General features: G+C 44.4%; 1 long non-coding RNA gene across 1 annotated transcript; it reads right to left on the bottom strand.

Moving 5' to 3' along the window:
* Positions 1 to 660: 660 nt before the first annotated feature.
* Positions 661 to 5831, bottom strand: LOC140700857 (uncharacterized). The gene is made up of 4 exons (XR_012079571.1): positions 5724 to 5831; positions 3777 to 3913; positions 2755 to 2908; positions 661 to 991 (listed from the first exon to the last, which is right to left on the bottom strand). It is a non-coding gene; the product is annotated as an uncharacterized lncRNA (long non-coding RNA).
* Positions 5832 to 6093: the final 262 nt, after the last annotated feature.

The raw sequence follows: 6093 nt of genomic DNA, 5'->3' as shown, positions 1-6093 counted from the left end.
TCATGGGTACTCTGGTGACGTCATGGTCTCAGTCCTCAAGCTCTCAAACTAGGAACAAACAATAAGATAGTTTACCTAGAAGAAGGTGGTGGGTGTGGACTGACAGTTCTGTAAGCAAAGTGGATGAGAAATGGTGGTCTGCATCTCCCTTACATTACCCCCTGCGTCTAACCCAGCGTTGGCTCAGGTTTCTCCTCAGTAAACATTTCTTGAATGAATGAGTGATGTAAGTTTTGCCTGGAAAAGAGACATTTAGGGAGAACAAGAAAACTCTGTTTAATATTTTTGAATGCTAATTTAACAGGGGGTGGACATATATCTGTAGCTCCAGAAATTGGGACTGGGGCAAAAGGTGGAGGGGATAGGAGGCAGATTTGAGTTTTCTATGGGGAAATGTTCTAAGTAGAGCCGCCGAAACAGAAAGCGAGAGAGAACTGGTGAGGCCCATCCCTGAGAACGGGCGACACGAGGCTCTGTTGAATGATCAGGGCACCGCAGGGGGCGCCTTTCCCTGGCTACTGGAAGCTGCACTATAAGGGAGAAAAGACTTTTCTTTTGAGATGCCGATCTGAGGATTAGAAGGCAACGGTCCTGAGCTCAGTGCCAGCATCGTGAAGCCTGTAGTACGAGCTGCTGGGTAAGTAAAATGGACAGCAGCATTTGGTTGACACAGTCAAAAAAACAAATGGGGAAAACAACAGTTTAAAAATTAGCTCAGGTTGCAATGAGGGGTCCACTAAATGCGCAGTATCTGAAATTGGCACGTAATGACAAGAAGCTCGGTCTTCGTCCAATTTGACAGGCTTCTCCCAAAGTCCTTGGCTCCACCGGGGAAGAATGAATTGGAGCAACTCTTCCATAGTTGGTAAAGCGCATAAAAGGAATTCTTGCCCAGTCTGCTCACAGAGGAGCTGTCGTGGCTTCATAACAGCATGTGTGATCCTTCCCAGATGCAGATGCAGGTCCTCCAAGACGGCAACTCCCCGATGCCCTGAATCAAATGAATCAAGTCAGGCTGGCCCCCGACCAGAGTGAGGAGTGCGCCCACGTCTCCACTGTGGGCTGCCCTCCGAGCCCTAGAACCTGGACACCTCATGCCAAATGTATCTGAAGAAAAATATTAGCAGCAGCATCGCTGGGACTGAGTCATGGCAAACACAAGGGAGGTTCCACAGTTGATAAACATTATTCCATAACGACAAAGATAATTACTTCAATGAGATCAATCAAAGTTATTCTATTCTCCCTGGGCCCGGGAACTCTAAAGCTGGGCCGCTTTTGAGTATCTCTACGCAGAGACCACAAGCCATGGGGTCTTCCTGTGAGACACTGACCTTCAAAACTAGCACAAACTCTCGGAAACCCTAAAGAAAGACTTGAACAGCAGATCTAGATTTCAGGGAATCTGTGTGCTGTCCTTCTCTAAAAGTTATATTTCTTTGCTTTAAAAAAATCCATTTAGGATATTTCTTAAAAGCTAGATCTTTTTCTTTCCAGGCCTCTTAATTGAGATCCAGGGCTTGTGAACGCCTGACTCTCTTCAGGATGCTTTGCCTGGTACCTTGCTCTTTCTCGTTTGTTACCATGTCAGGGACACTGATTACACCATAAAACAAATGCATTTATTTAAGGTTCTTATTGGCTGTGTCCACTGTGGCTTCGCCTCTGGGCCTATTAACTAGAATCGAGGTAAAAAGCACATCCCAACTTTTCCAGCCAGCATCGCACGTGGGGACAAGACCAAAGGCTTAACACAGAAGAGAAATAAAACTGTGAAAAGTCCATTTCCAAAATTAACAAATAGAGAAAGCTTGAAAACCAGATACCCCAGGGCTCCATTCCATCTTCAAGAAAAACCAGGATCCAACTTTTCACTCAGAGGTTTCCATCCCAGGCCACTTGAGCAGCACAACACTTCAATTCTATTATTTAAGGAATGACTTGAAATATTCTCCCGTCCAGTTTAACACCTCCCCGAGCACATGGCCACAGGGCGTATGTGCACTGCCAAACGGCCAGCCACTCTGCAAGCACAGGTAAGTCGCCAGGCCCACAGAAGAGGCTACATTTGTTTGGCAACTTGCTCCAGGCTGTTAGAGTTAAGACGGCCAGTAGCTAAAATGAGAAGTGCTCCTGGAATGTTTGCCGTAAACTAAGCAGAGCAGCTGAAGAGCACAGCCCAGGGCCTGGAACAAAGGACAAAGCGGGAGCCGCGATGTAGGGCTCCAGGTCCTCAGCCAGCCCCACGCCCAGTGCTTTCCCGCTCCGTGGCCGCAGCTTGCATCTGTGGTCCCTCGCATCCAGCGCCAGCACCCAGCCCTGCAAGCCCCAGACAGCCACCTCCCCCACCTCTCCATCCTGCACCTCACTGTAGAAAGCTAAGTGAGGCTTTACTGCTATTGTCAAAGGCCTCACAACCTTATATCCTCAGAGGACTCTTGGCTACCTGGGTCTACCTTCCCATCCCTCCATTTGCCACAGGTTGTATATTAGATTCAGACCCAAAACCGCTTAGGCTGTAATCCACGATCTGTTTTTTGTTTTTTGTTTTTTCCATTTAACTTCCACAGAGTTAAGATAAATAGATACCTCGTCAGTAAACATTGTGACAGTTATCTTTTTAACAGTCATTTGTGTAAACTTACACACGTCCCTTTCTCCATCACCCTCAGATGTATCAGTTGCTCAAATATAAACATATTTAGCAGAATTCTGTCATTTCCTCACATGTATATTCATTTGTGAATGACTCACTTCATAGATCTTCATAAACCTGAGGAACTGTCTTTTGAGTTATTCGCAGATTCGGGCAATGATGCTGGCAGAGTCAAAGGCTGCCGATGTATGCAGGGTCAGCGCTGGGGAGGTGGTACCCGGAAGTCAGAGCTCTGGGGCCATTCCAATCTGTCTTTGGATACAAGATATGTCATAGAGGTTCACCCGAAATGAAATTATCCCTTTCACTTAGCCTGTTTGTTACATCCAACCCTCCAACCCTTGATTAAACATCTTTCCCATCTGCTCCAGGGAATGTTCAACACCTTATGGACCACCTCCAGGCTGATTGGTTTTTATGGGCAGCCTGATCTCAGTTGTATGCACATACTCAGGATTATCTCAAGGACAAAGAGGATGAACAATCCATTAGCCACAATAAGCAACTACACATCTCAAAGTAGCTATAGCATAGATTTGATTTCAAAAGAAAAAGGCTGAATTACAATATGTCTGTCCAGAAATGTCTCACCTCCAGCACACAGAAATGGTATTTTCTGTTCTCCATGCTCTGGTGAGTGGTACTGCTGGAAATCACATCTCAGTCCCACTCAATCAGACTTTCCAGCCCTTAAATCTTATTTTAAGATCTGACACTACAGCAAGAAAAAGATCCTCTTGAAAGCCCTCCCTGTGATGATCTGTAGGAAAAGCAGGCAGAGTGTACACGCTCACACACACGCGCGCACACACACACAGGCAATTTTTTTTAAAGGGAAAGGCATTATTATTGCTTTTTGGAGAAAACATATCTCAGTTACTTTAGAATTACATGTACCCATTGCTTAAATTTATAAAACATCAATCTTGAAAATTTAGTCAAATGCACAGAGTTATCTGAAAAAAACCAATTTATATTGCCAGCCAGTGCTAATTACAGACACTAGAAAATCATTGCTATTATTTACTTAAATGTTTCACCAATGTAGAGCAATCTACCAGGACCTCATCTGCCCACCTCCTAATTTCAGTTGAACACAATTGTAAATGTCTTTACTCACTTGATTTTCAGAAGAATTCCTTACAAGTATTCAACTCTCTCTGCACCCTTTTCTATTTGATGAGCTCAGTTTGTTTTCTTGGCTGACCTTTCGAACAAAGGCTCTTGCTTTTTCTGTTACTCTAAAGCGTTATGATCCTGTAATAAAACAATTATGACAGTGTCTGATCACACTGTATACATTAACGACAAGACGTATCTGGCCACATGTCTCCACAGCTTACTGAGCTCATTGATGGAAACTGTCAGGCTGCCTCCTTGCAGCTTGTATCTCAAGGTAATTAAAAACTAGCTTTTTTAGCAATTTGAACTTTGTTTTGTAGTGAGTTGGAAATATCGCATGCTGCAGAAAGAGAATGTTCCAGTCACCTGCTCAGCTTTATGCAACTAAAGGTGTGGAAAACCAAGTACAGAAGTGAATCATGTAACCAGAGTGAGGGCTTTCAAGCTCTGGCATATGTTTCATTACTTTGCTTAAGAAAAGAATGTGAATGGGAAGGGATAGACTGGGATTTCAAAATTGTAGAACAGATAAACAAGATTACACTGTATAGCACAGGGAAATATACACAAAATGTTATGATAAATCACAGAGAAAAAAATGTGACAATGAGTGTGTATATGTCCATGTATGACTGAAAAATTGTACTGAACACTGGAATTTGACACAACACTGTAAAATGATTATGAATCAATAAAAATGTAAAAAAAATAAATAAATAAAAATAAAAATTTAAAACAAAAAAAAAAAAAGAAAAGAATGTGAAAGTGCAGAGCTGAGTGTCATCTTCAAATTGCAATTTAGGCCCTCACTTAACAGGTCAAAGTCAAGGTCAAGCCAAGGTGACGAACCAAACAGGCGTGCTTAGCTGGCACAGGCTGTCCAGGACGCAGAAGCCCAGCGGCAGTGGCCTCTGGGGACAGAAGAGGAGCGATGAGGACGACAGGGAGGATTCCTCTTCATGGGGGCATCTTTTGTTCCATTTGAACCTTTTATCTGATGCTCGTATCACTTGATATGAAAAAGTATTTAACAAAAGAAGCCACAATGAATATATGTATGTTCATGTATAACTGAAAAATCATGCTCTACACTGGAAATTGTCACAATGTTGTAAACTGACTATCACTCTATAGAAAAAAAAAGTATTTAGCAAATAACTAAATAATATTTGCCTCCTCCATGCACTGCGACAACCCACATGGTCCCCAAAGTCAGCAGCAGTGACAAAGTACAGTAGCCAGGGTCGCCCTCCAGAGGCCCACCCCTCATTCCTTTCCCTCCTGACCCCTCATGTGGGTCCCTCTTGCCCCCCTGCCTTCCCGACCTCAGCCAGTGTCCTTAGATTTTTACCCTGTCAAAGATAGTTCCAAAAAAAAAGTCTGACTTATTGACTATAAATGAACAATCACAGTTTTGCTTTCACACACGTATGGCAAAGAACAAAGCCAGACTAAAAGGAACCGTTCAGAGCTTCATTGTGAGAACACTGGAAACAAATTCTCCTAGATGAAACAGTTGGGGAAGAGGTCTGTGTACATTCCGGTTTGGGACAGAGAGGGACGTCTAGGCAGGGAAGGGATGGAGGGCTGAGATCGCAGACAGACGGGTTAGCAAGTGTAGGGGATGCTGTGCTGGAGAACAGCCCCCAGGGGTGCAGCCGGGCCGACTGTCCACACTCAGGGAGAACGCCGGGAAAACGGGATGCCGTCCTCCAGCCCCACTGGCGCTGCTGGTGTCCACTGGAGCCTCAGCCCAAGGATATGCGTCAAATGCACCCAGCAGGACCCCAGGTGGGTGAAAACAGGTTTAGCAGGCCGCTTTGAACGCTCTCCATGAGATTGCTCTGACCTCCTCAGCTGCCTGACTTTCCTCCTTTCTGCCTTCTCACTCCCCCCAGTTTAGTACTGCCCCAACTCCAAAGTTTCCCCTTCTGTTCACACATACAGGTTCAAACGCAGTAAGGCAAAAGATTGCCTCCTTGAGAATTAAATATTTCCCCTCCAAGTGGCCAGAATCATCCGTCTCCTCCTCGTGGCTGTTTTTTGCAGTATAACGACGCGGCACCAACCAGTGAAATTGCCGGTTAAAGGCGTGAGCTGAGATTCTGTGGTTGCCGTCTCATTCTGTAGAGAAGCTGGCGTGGGAATACTCGCTCTATGACAGAACAATCCATGTCAGACCTGCTGAAAGATGTTTGCTTTTTGTCAGTATGGGAAACTATTATACTGAGATTAAGCATCACTGCCTTTTTTTTTTTTTCTTCCCCAAGGTGGAAACACTTTTATGGTTTTTGCTGGTTAAAAAAAAAGAAATA

Source organism: Vicugna pacos, chromosome 13 (assembly GCF_048564905.1).
Source record: "Vicugna pacos chromosome 13, VicPac4, whole genome shotgun sequence".
Taxonomy (NCBI): domain Eukaryota; kingdom Metazoa; phylum Chordata; class Mammalia; order Artiodactyla; family Camelidae; genus Vicugna; species Vicugna pacos.
This window is presented reverse-complemented; position numbering and strand designations above follow the sequence as displayed.